The 16,564-nt window shown below is 40.1% G+C and overlaps 1 protein-coding gene across 4 annotated transcripts in view; it reads right to left on the bottom strand.

Moving 5' to 3' along the window:
- LOC124066588 (poly(rC)-binding protein 3) overlaps positions 1–16,564 on the bottom strand; it is a 52,153-nt gene that overhangs the window by 20,733 nt on the left and 14,856 nt on the right. For all 4 annotated transcript variants that reach the window (XM_046403095.1, XM_046403092.1, XM_046403093.1 and 1 more), the window contains exons 2-5: positions 11,150–11,221; positions 10,957–11,022; positions 10,254–10,359; positions 9,851–9,949 (exon numbers count right to left, since the gene is read on the bottom strand). The gene's annotated coding sequence lies outside the window, so the exon portion shown is untranslated. The remainder of the gene's footprint in view (positions 1–9,850; positions 9,950–10,253; positions 10,360–10,956; positions 11,023–11,149; positions 11,222–16,564) is intronic.

Here is a 16,564-nt window from a genome sequence, read left to right as displayed (position 1 = left end):
CAAATAGAATGAGTACTAATCAACTGCAAAATTAAATGATTCAGCTCCTCTGCCTCGGGACTCTGTGCCAAACATTCTCCAGCATGTTTCTAGATTGAGTGATAACACATTTGCAATTACTTTCGAGGCCAATGACGACACTTGCAAACCTCATCCTTATCTTATTGTGCTGCTTTTATTTTTGTTTTATTAACGCCCCACCATTCTGATAGCACTTGCTCCTCTCAATGTCTGCAAGTCATAGATATGTCTGGCATTGTAACAGTCCTATCCTGACTCTGCATGCAAAATAGTGTTTTGTTTGTTGTGTGTGTGTGTGTGTCCAACAAGGTATCTCCAAGGTAGAGCCATGAAATAACAGTTTTGCCAAAGTCTCATCCATGACCTCAGTACTAGAACAATCAAGATTTAATTCTGGGTATGGCTAAAATAAAACTTCTATCTCAGTGTTTAATAACTAAACTAATAGTCACTTGCACTTCTGTTAAAATATATCCAAATTTGTATGTAGCAAAATCAGTTATAATTTCATTACAGTTGGTGTGTTATGGTTAAAAAACCATCACCAATATATATTTTAAAGATTAGTTTTTTTTATAAACAACTTTTAAAATGTAAGCTTGGCGCTGCTCCAAATGTTACAACTGTAAGCTAACTTTTGCAGAATTTGCAAATTTAATAGCTGTACGGTTAAAGTGGTTTAAGGCTGTGCTGTCATGGGATGGTCCTGAAATAATTCTACACGTGCAAGAATAACTAGGCCCCCCATAGCTTTTAACATTGGTCATTAGTTTTTAAGGTTTAAAAATATAGAATAAGAAAATAATGCAGTGTTGCATAATGGTCACAATTTGGTCATTTTCATTCCCTGAATATCTATACCTTTAGACGCTTGCTCATGGGACTTTTTTGGCTGTATTTGTTGCTGCTAATACCGAAGCTTGAATAATAGCCCCTTTGGCAATCTTTCTAAGAAACAAATAGCAAATACAGGCTCCTAATGAGTGGAAAACATATATATGAAATTAAGGGTGGTCCAGTCAGGGTTTTTGGGGGTGATCACATTGACTATTTATTTATTTATTGACTATTGACTCCAGTGCCCTCTCAGATTAAAGTTATTATCTTCCCTATTGGGTTAATACATATCCACCTGAACCTTGGTCTCTTCAAGGATGATGGGGAAAAAAGTTCTGTAATGATCATAGTGAGATCAGGATTTCTTTCCATTTAAAAAAGATTATTTTACTAATACAAGGTAAAAAATACAAAGTATTTTTCTGTGAGTCATGCAAAGGCATGAGTATAAATTAAGGGCAGACAGGTCACACCTTATCCTCATAGATATGTAATTTTCTCTTGTACAACGGATCATTCATGTTTAGCTTGAGCTTTCTAAAGTGCACAGCTCAGTCACAAACAAAGAAAACATCATTCATCCACACATGGACCCATCACCATGTCTGCATCCAAACAGAAGATGTGTTAAAGCATATGAAAAACCGAACAGTTCTTTTGCCAGATGTGATATGGTTTTACAATTGAGTGGGACAATTCACTCAACAGACGCGCTATTGTTCAGTGGATAGCAAATTACCTTCAGGTAGTGAATCTAATTTCATTTGCAACTGCAACTTTTTTTCAACACCGCATATTCAAAGATGGATCACAGAAATCAAATGGTGAGTTTACAAATAATAGATAATATCAGCAGGAAGAACGGAGAACAAAGACAAAAACATCTCGCAAAATAAAATTACTTTCCCCACGAGCAGCATTCTTCTTCTGAGCTCAAGTTCCCCCCAGCGCCGTGTGAGCTCTCTGATCACGTCCTCGACAAGCCTTATGCCTATTAAATCCTGTATCCAAACGTGTTGCCAGTAGTTGAATCCTTACATGAGTGTCCTGGTCTTAATCATAGCCTCAGTTTTCATTGGGTTGAGTGAAATAGTGTATTCCCATATACAGAATACTGTGGTTGAGTAAATAAACAGCACCAACACAAATGAATCGTAAATCATTGTAGACTTGGAAGAGCGAACTGGTTTGCTGTCACCGATGTCGCAGATGTAACCTCGATAGTCGGCCTTCTGCTGGTGGTAGCAGCTGATGTCTCAGGACGGCAGATTAAGTCTTTGGTTTGATTTAACTAACCCACCTGTAGATTTTTATTTTGGCGATGTAATCATTTTTCTAAACACTAAAGGGTATACGTGTGTATAATTTCAGCAGTGTGACTGGGCTATTCAGAAATTTAAGATTGCATGTATAGTTTAGTTCAGTTGAATTTTATCTACATAGCGCCATCACAACAAATCACAACAGAAGTTGTCTCATGACACTTTCCAATTAGAGCAGCTGCGTACTGGGCAACCTTTTGGGAAAGTAAAACAGACGCCTGATGCCATCTGTTATGATCAGAGAAAAATGCCATCTTTTTGAGCAAAAGCAGTAACTTAAAGTGTTTTCGGTCATTTGACAGGGTAGACCATATGTATTACTAGACAGACTGGAAAACTGGGTGGATCTTTGTGGCACAGTGCTAAACTGGTGTGAATCATGTTTGAAGGACAGGGACTGCTTTGTGTCTTTGTTTCTTTTCTGTCTATTCTTAATGCCTTTCTGTCGTGTCTAAATCACTTTGACTTTGCCTTGTTAAAAGGGGCGAAACACACAGTCTTTCCTGGCCTTTCTTACCTGCAGACACTGACTGTGAAGATTGTTACTTTAGAGGTTGTTTGCTAATTGCTCTGACTGATCAGAACTCTAGTCAGGTCAGAGCTATGTGGAGCTATGCAGGAAATTATGGGTTTAATTTTAAAGCAGATCTCATGCAGATCCAGTAGGTAGTAAAATTCAGTACTGACAACATACCGGTCAGATTTTATAAGGAAAGTAGTTGTTATGCAGCACTTGGTTTCATGGGAGAACTGGTACGACTGTAGCATCACCGCGATTGTTACAAGGCTGTGTGACGAACAGTGCGGATGTTTCACTGTGTGTCAACTCGAAAGTTAGTAAACCATATTGTTTTTTTGTGTGCGTACAAATTTAAAAGTAAAAATCTCAGTTATTTCAGTCTGAGCATTTGATATTTTTACACCTGTACACAGTAATAAAGTGTTTTCTGGTTTTCACAAATGTTAAACACATGCAGTTTGGAAGAACAGGATAAATGTCCAGCTGAGGTGATCAAGCCTGCAGTTTGGCACACATGTATGTTGATATAATTCTAATAGTTTTAAAAATATGTTCAGACATAGTGATTGTGCTTGTGCTTGTGTATTTGCATATCACAGAAGAGCTGACTGTTGCTGCAATCTGACAGAGTGTCCTCCTAGCTTTAACTACTGTACTCAAACCATTGAGAAAACCATTTTTCCCCCATAACACTTCATGATAATTAGTTACACAGCCATCCTCATCCACACACGCACACACACACACACACAAAACCCAACACACATGCATACACACAACATATGCATCACCATCATCATTATCTCTAAATGTAGACATTAGAGGGCATACTGAATTATAGTTTCTCATTCAGAATCTTTATTTATTGCATATTACTCAGTGAGCCCTAAGGAGAGTAAACATGCAGCCTGTGGATGGGTATATTAATGTTTGTGTACATCCGGTATAGACAGTGCTTTCAATCTTTCCTCCAGTGATAATTTTGGGGGGAAAAAACATTGCTTTTGGCGATAAAGTACTGACAAGTAAGTGAAAGCCTTTGCCCTTTTCAGTATTTGTTTTCAAGCTAGTTCGGCAGCTCCAAATGGCAACAATAGGTGAATATTTGTTGGAAAATGTTCTGAACTTCAAAATCCAGAACCATGTCACAGCACGTTTGCCAGCCTGGCTGTTCTGTGATGCTTAAGATGAAAGGAAACTGAAGGGAAAAAGTGTAGCTCTCTGTGGATGCAGTATTTCCTGGTGACTGATAAGAAGACAGCTTGTATTCAAATACTAAATTCAGTTCATCTCACATTTTAATTTAATTGTGTGATTGGAGTGGGCTTCAATTACTGATGTATTAAAGATGGATTCCTTTCATTAAAAACAATATGAAACAAAATCAGATGTGGCTATTTCATGAAGCTATGAAACTGAATAGAAAGGCTGTAAAAGAGTCAGTTAGTACACAGCTGAAGCCAAAATTTTAAAGATGTAGCAGTATGATTGTGTACGCATGTGATTTTGTGCAATTACAAAAATAGTTATGCAGTTGAGGTGCAACTGTTGGGTTACTTCTTAATAGTTTACAGCATGTGGACAGATGACTTGTGTCTTCACAAAGCCATGCATCCCTGTCCTGATGTCTCTCCCTGTTAGACATTTTGGCAAAGAATTAAGAACAGGACAAAACACAGAGACCACAACTGATGTTTGTCAAAATATCAGCAGCCATTGTTTTCCATCTAAGCCCACACTGGCAGCGTCTTGATGCCTGTCAATCCACAATTACATCTGTCAGCTTGTAAGAAAAGAAGCAATTTTATCACATTTGCTTCCTGGACTGGTACATCCCACATACCATGACTACATCTTCTGTTTTTATGACACATCCAGTCTGAGCTATGGTACACGTCAAACGACGTAGGCCGAAATTCGCTTTGGCCAGAGACAAAAAGTGACATTTAAATAATAGATAATAAATCAAATCTTGAGGAGATTTAAGATACCTTTTGCCAGGTTAAATTAAAATCTCAGAATCAAGTGAATCATTTTGTCCAGTTGTAAAATGCCTGCATGCTTGTCGTGTGCAAAATCACAAATCAAAGTGCCTCAGTGGTCTATAAAATCTACAATTCGTTGCAGGACACCCTCGGAAGAATTGAAAAACTCCCTCTTCAAAAAAATGAGGAGAGATCCTTCTCTCAGGACAGACGGACAGACAGACAGCGGCTCGTTTAATGACCCTGTTCATCCTAAATGAAATTGTTCGCTTTTAAAAACAACACAAAGAACAAATAATATTTATGATGGAAACTGCTGTATGGTGCGTGGACTGATGCCTTAAATAGCAACATTACTGGATGCCAGACATATTGCTTGCATCATCATGCTACCCATTGCTGCTGCAGATGGAGCTTGGCCTGCAGTGCTCTCTCTCTCTCTCTCTCTCTCTCTCTCTCTCTCTCAAAAAATGTGATCAGTATCAGTATTTAGCGAAACAGGTAATTTGATAATACTACCAGTTTGAAGACTATCCTGATAATGATTATTGTTAGTTAAACCTCAGAATATAGCTTAAATTAAACTTTGGGGCAACAATTTTGTCAAGTCTCGTTTGTGGATGTTGCATCCTTAAACCTTTTTCCATTCTTATTTCGGACGACATCCATCTTCTTGACTGGTGGCTCAAACAGTGTTCAAGATGCAGACAGACCATCTGTTCTTATGTTTCTCTTCATGACTGTTTCATTGGCCAGCCACACTGAGCACTGACCCTAGAGTTCAGGCTTGTGTGAAGGGACCCAACAAACTCCTGAGATGTAAAGATGTTGTAGAAGTAGCCAGTCAGAAAGATGTGAGTACGGCTGTTAAGCTGCCATGTGGCGGTTTGGAAACCCACCTCCAAGAACTGAGTCAAATCACAAGTCTCCAGGATTTGTTATGAAAGCTAATTTCAAGCAGCTCATTAATATTTGACTTCACTGCATTTCTACACAGTTGGCTGTAGTGTTCTCCCTTGGCCAGTTTAAGGAAAGCGTTGAAGAGAGCAGAGCTGACGGCAAAGTAATGAGGGCCGAGCTGCCCTGTGAAATTGTAGTACATAAAAAGTTGTCTGAGACTGTATATGGTTCTGTAGTGTGTACATTAATATTGTCTCAGTGAGCTGTGTGTGTGTGTGTTAGTAATTGCTCTCGTTGTTCCCTAGTTTATTCTTTCAGACTTTATGGATATTTGCCTGATTCAAATGAAATCTGTATGGGATTAACATGATGTATAACCCTCCTCTCCATCAACAAAACCCACAAAAACTATTCTGTGTGCCCTTGTCCATACTATTTATTCCCCACTGGTTCTAGTGCAATTGCTCAGCGACCACAGCAGCTGTAGTGGCCGGTTGAGGTTACAATATGAGCAAGTGTATCAAAGTGAAGCATGAAATTGATGAGAAAGAGCATACATGCCCAGTGAACCATCTCAGAATGAATGTGGGTGAGTGCTTTTGCTTTTAATTCCAATCAGCTCGTGCCTCTGTGTTTCAATGTTTCGATGTGTGCATGTAGAGGTGGTGGTGTGTGTTCATACTAATCCTGTGATTAATCAGATGTAGTCTGAGAGGCAGCAGAGATCCTACTGTGCTCAGTATAGGAGTGTTTTGTGAGATGAGCTTCTTTCTATTAGCCTTATACAGCCCCTGTTGCAAAAACGTTGGGGCTCTGCATAAAAGACAGAAAAAACAACAGAAAGCAGTTATTTACAAACAACAAGTGTTTTATGAACTGTTCTTTAGCCTACAAGCAAACTGTCACCTGAGCAGGTGTGATGTGCTGTATAAGGATGTCAGTTTTAGTTAAGTTTGCTTTCAGTAGCCCAGTGCTTGTTAACCGGTAACTAACCAGTTAATTTGTAAGAAAACACACAAAAGAACGTAAAACAAAGTGATGTTTTCCTTGTTAGACCAGTGCTTGGTGAGGCTGTCTGATGTGTGCTGGGTGGACCAGCTCACTGCTGCGTCTTCCAGCATGGAGACTCTACAGACCCTCGGGGGGGCTCAGCGCCCCTGCATTATTATGTCCTCCCTCCTCAGTTAAACAGCTCTTATTTTGCCGTGTTAACATTCTTGACTTAACTTTGTCCACTTTCTCATGTGGTTCTTGGCTGCTAGCTTATTCATTTGGCTGATCAAGTTCACATGGTGGAAAGTTATCTGAACCTTATGTTCCAGTTTATTTAAATCTCCAGTGTGTCTAGTTAAGTCTGTCTGTACAGCATATGCTAGCAGAAGCGCATTATTCAACCGAAATATGGCAAATCATAGAGAAGAACACTGATTCGCTAATGAGGAAGACTATTTATCAGGTTGTCCTAGTGGGCCTATTACTGTAGGAAAGCCTGTGTCTAGTTGGAATGAACAGACAGTCCCTTACAACATAACAGAATAGTTTATAATTGGAGCGTGATTTGGTGTTGCATAAAGAGTTCAGCTTGCACAGAGGTGTATATGTGTATACTGTGTGTATGTATATACTTACTGACCAGCTCTGTGTTGTTTTGACTGATCCATACAGAGTGAGGGAGGAGACTCTCAGATTTAGAAAACAAACTGTGTTCCAGTTCAGGGTCTGCCTGTTTCAGAGCTCATATATCAAGACTGAACATGTCATTATGACTGACAAGGTTGTCCTGTCCCAAAGCTCCAGCAAATATGACTGAAATATTAAGCTGTATTTTACTTTATCTTTTTGGTGTCGCTCTGTCCGTAGTGGCGTGTCGTGTCGTGTTTAAGGGTGCATTGAGACATTCTCATCACCTCTGAAAGTTAAGAAATAAAACATTAACACGACATATAAGCCGTGAGTTTGTCATCAGTCTCTAGTGAATATATTAAATGGACTGAGGAAAATCCAAGGCCAGGGATAATTAGTGTACTATAAACATACATTTCGCTATTTCACTTACCATTGGTATACTGTTTGTCCATTATGTGTTATAGGAAAGCATCCCAGTTCATGCTACACAATAATTTAGCAGTGAACTGGCTTGAGTTTACTTCTGGTTCTTAATGTTTTGTTGGATGAGTGACAGCAAATATTTCTGACACTTCATTGTTTTCTGCGAGGATAAACTCTCTTATTTAGGGAGCCAGCATGCCTTCGGTCCTCTAATCTGTTTGCACCTCATAACAGTGCATGGATTCATTCAGTTAGGTAGACAAATTCATCCAACTAAACAATCTTTACAGTTGTAATAGGTGATTGAATTTGTTTCTCTGAACTTGAACTACATGTGTTTGTGTATCTGTTAGGCGATGGCGATATTTTCAAACTTGTCAGTTGTTTTTCTTTCCTTTGTAACCTCTGACTGCTGGTGAAAGCGCAAAAGGTGTTACATTGGCAAAGGGCAAAATCTGCCTTAAGGAATTCTCTGTCACACTCCACGGTTAGGTGGTAATGTGGATATTTACTTTTAGGGGAGAAAAACAAGGCAGCCGAATCTGTTGATAGACATATCCTAAAATTATTTAAAAAGATAAATCTGAAGATTCATGCTAGTAATTTATGTCTGTGACTGATTTCACTACTGGTACTCACAGTGGTAACCAAGTTGGCTCCATGAGAGATATCAGTTTGCAGTCTAACTGAATGGATGGAGCACACGGTGCCTCTGAGCTACTCACCGTCTTTCACTTTAGTACAACAAGCCCACACAGCCTCCCAGGAGGGAGTAATTATGTCTCTGTGATCGACGCTGAAGATGGACAGAAAGGTCTTTTTCTGTTTCCAGCTGTTCAACGGGACAGGAGACACATCCCGAATCTTGGCTTGCTGAATGTTTGCATGGCACGCGTTCCACACACTGGCATGAAAGAGGCCACTGAAGCTGGTACAGCCGGGCTGCCTCCTCACTCTTTACTTTTTCATCTGGCATCGGTGTGTTAGAATGAGAAATGCGTACATTCATCTCTCTAACCTCATCGTGGCCCAGTTCACATGGATAGTCAACTGCCAACGCACTGCAGTTGACGGTTTCCTTAAGCCACCTCGGAGAACACAGAAAACCGTCCATATAAGATGAAACTAAACTTCTCATCATGACAATCATTTCTGTGTTTGTGGAGGAGAAGCTTAAAGTTGCAAACATGTTTAAATTTTGTCTCATAATGCATTGAATGTATCAATGAGGCCTAACAAACATGATTAAACAAATTCATGTTTTTAAAACTTGTTTGATTGAGTTGAATTTTGGTCTGTTAGTGTGCACAAAAGTTTGGAAAAAGTGTTCACATCACTAAATATTTAGGCCCACCACTTCTGGATCAAGAACATCCAGCGGCAAAGACCCCTAAAACCCGAAAGCTCATTGGACATTTTGCTTAAACCCTCTGTTTGAAAAGATGCTGTGTTATGGAGGCCAGTGGAACAGAAAAGAGATGAGGTATAGTCTTTGTTACTTTATCTAACAGTACAGAACATTGAGACAGGTATTGGTCAGGCTGAGACAGACAAAAAGGAGGAAGATAAAGAAGGGGAAGGACAAAACGAGAAGATGGTGAACAGTAATTTGATTATTTGATGTGCAGTCATGAACATAAAACATCTCTTCTATTGATGGGCAGCTGCACATGGACTCGGTGTCATTCCCAGGGCGCCAAATATCGTTTTGTCACGTCCCACTGCCTCTCATCCATACGCAGAAGGGAACCCTTTAGCATGTGGATGAGATGCGCCGGCCTTTAATGTACCTCCATTACAAACACACCCAGTATGTCACATCAGTATGACATGAGTTTTCAAAGCATCCCAAGAGGGGAGGAGGATGGGGTTGAGTGGTGGGTCACACACACGTCCTCCACCCAGGAGACCGGAGCTTGCGTCTCACGTGAGAGCAAACAACACAGATCTTTTTGTGCCTAACCTTCATCTATTTGCTGCTTCACGTTTCATGTCAAGTGCCGGGTCTGACGCCGAGTACGTGTTGCATATTTTCCTTGTTGTATCACTGGTGGTTATCCTGGCCTTACAAGGAAACAGAATTATATGATTGGAAAGCAAGGCTAATTCAGAATGGCGCTTGTCAGCCCTCACCAGCCATCATCCAGTCTGAAGATTCAAAGCGTGTGAAGCCTGTCAGTGCACCATCACAGGATCAAATGAGTGTGGTTACTCACCAGGGTTGTGCTGGGTGTTCTCAGGGCATATAGGACACCAGAGAAATGTGGTCTCACTCAGACACAGATCAGTTCATCAGCCTTGGGACTTCCCTTCAGCTTGATGGCCAGCCCATAGTAAACCCCAATGCAAAATAACAGAAATGAAAAGAGAGGTTTCAACAGAGGACAAGAAATGGCTTCAACAAGTTTGTGGGCATCCAGATAATTTCTATCTAATTTGTACTTTTAATTGGTGATTTTCTTTTTTTTTTTAAATACTGTAAAACTCCAACATCATCTTTCAAAGTGTGTGTGTACACATGATCAATACATATGATGTGTTCTTGATCAAGACAGATCAATGTGTCAGTCATGGTTCTCAGTGTGTGCAAGCAATAAAATCAAGAAGGTGCATTCTAACCGAAGAGGGATCCCAAAAGTCTCCTAGGTTTTTTCGTCCAGGTCATGTGACCTGTGGCTGGCAGCCATCCAGCAGAATGGGGAGACTGGATGTGTGGCTGATACACCTAAACAGATTGCAGGTTAAAGTTATGAAAACGGTTTCTTCACTACTATGTATTAGCTGGATCATGAGGATCTAAAGGATAAATTTAGATTTTCATTCAGTGTACTAATGTTACAGAACATAATCACTTATTTGAGATGTTCTTATTTTTAACTAAACTTTTCATTAATATGCAGCCTCATAAAGCATGTGCTAAGCTGATGATGAATTGGATTTTTTAATTTCACATTAATGAAATTCATTAAATGAATGTATTCAAGAATGTTTATGCATACCAATTTCTGCACTTTCTGAATCACTGTTAACTCTAATTCAGTTGTAGAATCTGTGGCTGAGGCTTACTTAACCTAATATAGATTAATGTGTGTGATAATTTACAGGTTGTGCATAGCATTGTATCACATGTATTAAAGGGGTGGCTTCATAATTTTTTTCCATATGTGAAGAGCATTAAAGTGATTTTTGCAAACTAAAATTGGCAGATAGATTGTGATACAGACTTTATATCTCTTAAAAAAAGTGTGTAATCTTGTGATGTGGGAATTAATATTGCACCTGTTAAGCTGTAAGTGTTTTCAGATTTAATATGACCACTTACTTTGCTGCCCCTGGCCAGCAGAAGTGTATTAAGATCAGCTGAACTGTGGTAGTGGATTCAGCAGATCTGTCAGGCAAAGGGAAAAGCTGCTTTTAAAGGCAATACTGAATATGTGAAAGCACAGGACACACTCCTCTGCAGAGAGAATGAATTAGTGTATCGTCACACTGCATGATGTGCTAATGTTTCTTACACTGAGCAGTTGAGTTGTTGTCAGACAGATGGCACTCCAGAGGGAGGAGAGGAGAGGAGAGGAGAGGAATTCCTGTGAATGAGATGAGACGTATTACTTCTGGTTTCAGTGTGACTGCAGGTTTGTACAGTAACAGCTCCCTCCACCGCCATCTGCCCTGCCCATCACTCCACTGAGCAGCGTGAGCACATGGACTCAGTCATTCCCAGACACACCCAGCTGGAGCCACACACACACACACACACACACACACACAAGGTTTGAGTTTTTCCTTTTTAAGGGGATGGCTGCCCTCTGCTGGAGCTTCACAAGACAAACATCCTCCAGTGACTCTTATCACTGTTGGTGTTTTTTCTCAACAGGAATTAACACTAAGGAAACACACCATGTGGAGAAGGTGGTATAGGAGTAGTAACAGGAAAAGTGCTTCCTTCTCTGGTGTCATGTTTGTCCTTGCTGATAATAGTAAAATTTAACTGCAAATTAACAACCTGTGAAGGATATTGCTGAAGTAATTAGCCAGTAAAAGTACACAATGTAGTATTTTGCTAAAAACAAAAAAACAAACAAAAAAACCCCCCAAAAAACACTTGGATTATTTTTGTATTGTGTATAGACTCAAACAGAAATAATTCTTCTTAATCATCCAGAGATGCTACCCCTAGCCTGTATTTTCTTATTTTCTTAGTATTTTGCTGCGTGTTCAAGACTTTCTGGGCATCAGCAGTTCTAGTGAAAACCAGTTGACACGTTAGACCCTCAAGTCCATCCCTGATGTCTGTGGTCTTCAAGTCGAAGTGTCCCTGGGCAAAACGCTGAACCCCAAACTCCTGTGTGTGAGTGTTCATGTTGATTAAGGCTGCCGATGAGCAGGTGGCACTTTGCATGGTATTCCTGGCCACCAGTGTGTGAAAGTGTGTGAGAATGTGTGTGAGAATGGACGAACGCTGGCCCACACTGTAAGGCTTTGAGTCCATTTATCTTTCTTACATACTCCAGTGTTGAATGGTGTGTTTACAGTAGAAACAGTACAGTAGTTCTGATAGAAATATGCAGTAAAAACAAGGGAACAAAAGCTGATTAAACATAGGAAAAAACAACAGAACTATTTACATTCAGACACATCCTGTTTGCTGAGGTTTGAAGGGAAAATGAGTAATCAAAATACTCAGCAGCTTAATTGATCCTAAAAATAATTGTTGCATCCCTACTGTTTTTCAGTTTTCAGCTTACATGAACAGGCTTCTGAATAACAATTAGGCCCAATCCCAGTCCCCCGTCTTGTCCCCTCTCTTTGGTGTTGTGAAGCACCACTATCCAGTAGAGGGCACTCGAGAACTACGAGTAGGGGATTGGATGGGATTGAGACTGGGTCTAAGAAGTCTTGTTTTACACTGCCCAGTCCACATAGTTTCCACATAAAGACAAATTATCAAATGATGTTCTGATACTGAATAGAACTAGTATGAGAAAACTTACACGTCAGAGCGGAAAATGGAAGAAGAGCAGAAGTACGAAACAAATAACATTACGGTATGCAGAAAAGTGTTTGAAGTGCTTCTCAGGATTAAGTATTGCATTAATATATGCAAGTCTCTTGAGGGCCTTTAATAGTTTCAGAATAGGTATAATAAGCGTATATCGTAAGCATGAGCAAACGACAGATAGGGAACAAGAGAGCGCTTAACCTCACATAATTTAAAATTCACACACACACACACACACACACACACTAATCTTATCCTCAGAAGCGGAGTGGTGATCTGATCTTCCCTTAGCTTCAGCTGCACTGAGGGGCTGAGTGGGGGTGTGGAGGTCCCCAGAGGTGAAACTCTATTAGCACGCAGCATGAAAGTCAATGAAAAGGACCCCAGTGTGCTCCCGTCCCCTGACACTATTAATGTTTAATGATATCTAAAAAGGCTAATACTCATCCCCCCAGTCCCTTTTGCTTTTATCCTCTCATTAAATATCCTCACAATATCATCGCCTCCTCAGATTAGAGAACTGACCCCGTCTACTGAAGGACTCGCCCTTCACTGATGTTAAATGCATATTGTCTCCCTCCCTTTTCCTCTCCCTCTCTCTCTCTCACACACAAAAACAGGGTAACGTATTGTACCATATGAGATGTGTTCAAGGGGAGGCAGCAGAGGACCATATATTGCACTATGAATATAATGATACCTCACGTGCACACAGAAAATGATCTTTACAGCTTATACCAAGACAGATGGTATATAAACACAAAACATTTGCATGTATGCACATGTTTGCTATGTTACAGCTCTGCCATATATAGCTGTGGTAGGGGATTCATTTAAAATAACAGTGGGCCTCCAAATGTGGCAATTAGTGTTCAGAACTGCGTGAGGAGGAAATTGTACACTATTTTGGATCTCAGTCAGGGTTGTAGTAACTTCAAGTCAAGGGACCAGAGACTGATAACATTGAGGACTGAGGCTTATTGCAATTTGAACATTAGGTTCAATACTTATTTGAAAGCAGCTAAGGCCAACATAGAAGTATAGATTTTGTGCCATTCTTGTGTGTGAAGGCTCACTGAGACACTAATGTGGATGAGGTATGGAAAGGAAGCAGCTTATATGAGGCGGGCGTGCTGGGTGAGCAGCTTTCACTGGAAGGCACCACAGCCACAAACCTCTGTGCATGAGATCACCTTATTTATCACCATTTGCCAGCAGACATTCTGTCAGTCAAACGATATTCTCAGATTGAGAGCCCACATTCACCTGCTGCAAGTAAGCAAATGTTCAAGTGTAAAAAGCTGATGTTGATCCCCACAAATAATGTTGCACCCACAACAAATACTGTGTGGGTCACAGTGACCAGGGATGGGACAGTTTTACAATAAACTAAGGTAAATTATCTTAAGGTTAGGTTTACTCATTCGCATTTTAATTGTTATTAAAAGTGAGGTGTGCAGGTGCAACGCTGGTGAAGCCATTGGGAAGAGATATTTCAGCTCCCTACGAGGGCCAAGTCTGATTGTGGTTGTTTTTAGTGTTTCACAGAGTGCTGTGGGAAACTTGATTGATGGCCACCCTGTTTGCAGAACATGCAGAAGGAAAACTGTCGTGAAAGGGAGCATCATTTCTATTGGCTCAATGCTTTATGTGGGGAATGTTTGAAAATGTCAAGATTTGTCTGTCTAACTTGCTAATAGCTGGTCAGTAATAATAAGGCTTCAGTGTTACCATCTCTACACTGCGCGTTGTTCTGCTGCTGTATGCGTCGTGTCTCTGCAGGCTCTCTTCGTCCAGTGCACGGGACAACACACTGTATAGTTTACTCGATCAAAATCGATCAAAAACCAGCAATTGCCACGGTAATGCTGATAACTGTGATAATTTTAGTTACTTTAATTGTGATATGAGATTTTCTCAACCAATGACACCGCTTTAGTTTTGTTGGTTCTGTACTTCAGAACAGTGCAGTGATGACGGACCAGTGCATGATTTCAGGCTTTTTAGTCACTGGGTTTAATTTTTGGTAATGTAATCGAAATCATATGCATAACGTGGCAGGTGAAGACCTTCCCACTGTCTGGCTGCAGACAACTCCACAGTTTCTTTGCATGCATGTTTAGGATCATTGTTCTGATGCATTTGTGAAGTGTTGAAAGGCTACGAGTCCTACATGGGCTGAACCCTCTGGAAACACCCTTACAAGCTCAAAGTAGGTCAATATAGTTATTTCTTTGACTATATTGTAAATATGTAATGTCATTGGGGGATTTAACATACATAAGTGCCTTCACAGCAGTCATTCACTTTATTTTTTGCATGGTACAGTGAAAATCTTGTTTGAAATTATGCAAACTCAACATACAACACACTAAAAGCAAGCAGGACGCAGATGTGCTCTCGCACACATGTGCATGCACACACACACACACACACACACACAGCAAAACAACCACAAATGCACCAGTGAGCATGTGCACACACACACACACACACAAACAAATACATTTTCAAGGACGTACACACAAACACCCAATGTGAGTGAGCAAAAAAGTCAGAGGAAATGCTTATGCCTACAAACACTCTCTGGAGCGGCTGCGTAGCTCTTAAGTGGTCACTTTCACACACAAAGGCCAATCACAGGAGCTTAGCTTGCCCCATCAAGCTTTTTACCAAATGCTGCAGCGCTGAAATTGCTTGTTTAGTTAACCCTGTGTGCTACTGACAGAGCTGCAGTTCCATCACTCAAGTCTGTGTTGTGGCTTTGCTTTGAAGTCATTTAGAGGCAGACCATTCATTGTGTGTGAGATGACTCGGCCTTGTCAATTGTGAGGAGGGATTAGTCATGCTATGTTTATTGGAGAGTGTGCCTCAGCTTTCTTGACTGCTGCGTTTTAGGGATTTTTGCTTCAGAGCTGTTTTTGTCATAGTTGCTGAACACTGATGCTGTTAGAGAACAACATATGAAAAATTCAGTGTCAGACAAACTCTGTTACCCAATAGTAAAGGTGCATTATGCCTTCATAGAGAGTTAAAGTCTCTCGATCTTTGATGTGCACTTGTTGTGCGACATTGTCAAGTTTATGGAGTTTTCGGAAATTGTAAAGCCGAAAATACCATCAGAATCTCGTCAGTTGTGGGACAAGAGTAAATGTTCTTCTTTCTTAAGATTCATTTTTGGTTTCCTAAAAGGATTTTTCATTCTCCTTGTAGTTGATTGAGTGCTTCTGCTCAAGGTAGTGAACTAAGCTTGCTGTGTTGTCCCCTCTTTTGTTGCTACATTTTGCTTGCACTTCTTATATATTACACTGACTTGGTGTTTGTCTGAACTTCTGTTACCAAGACCCATGTACATCTGAGTGAGACTTTGTCTGTATACTGTCTGAAGGCATTAGGACATTAACAAGCTTTGGTTGCATGGACTCGAGCCGAGCACAGTAAATTTAAAATGAAACAGTGAATGTGAGACAATTTAAGAGCTGAACATCTGGCTCTTAAAATCCATCAATCTATTATTTACATCTTACAACATACAGCTTGTTGTTTGCAAGTTTGTGGCCCACCAGCCCGCCAGTCTAATATTATACAGTGACCCTCATTTTCAACTCATCCATTTACCCTTAAATGGATCATAATGCTTTGAATTGAACCTGAATCGAACGTAAAAGTACCTTTTTATACAGGAAATTACAATTAATTGAATATTGCATGATTCTTAAAGCTGTATATTCAGTATAATCTGTGCTGTAATTATGTTACACAGATTTAAAATATATCAGGTTTTTTTTTTTTAACAAGACAAGCATTTACTGTAAAGATTTTAATGGATATCTATGTAGAGTTATCGCAATGGCTGCTTCCTTGCTGCTCCAATGCACAAAGCATTGATGTGTGATGTATGGATGTGTTTGCATAATTCTAAACTGAG

The sequence above is a fragment of the Scatophagus argus genome, chromosome 11 (genome assembly GCF_020382885.2).
Source record: "Scatophagus argus isolate fScaArg1 chromosome 11, fScaArg1.pri, whole genome shotgun sequence".
In the NCBI taxonomy this organism is placed as follows: Eukaryota; Metazoa; Chordata; class Actinopteri; family Scatophagidae; genus Scatophagus; species Scatophagus argus.
This window is presented reverse-complemented; position numbering and strand designations above follow the sequence as displayed.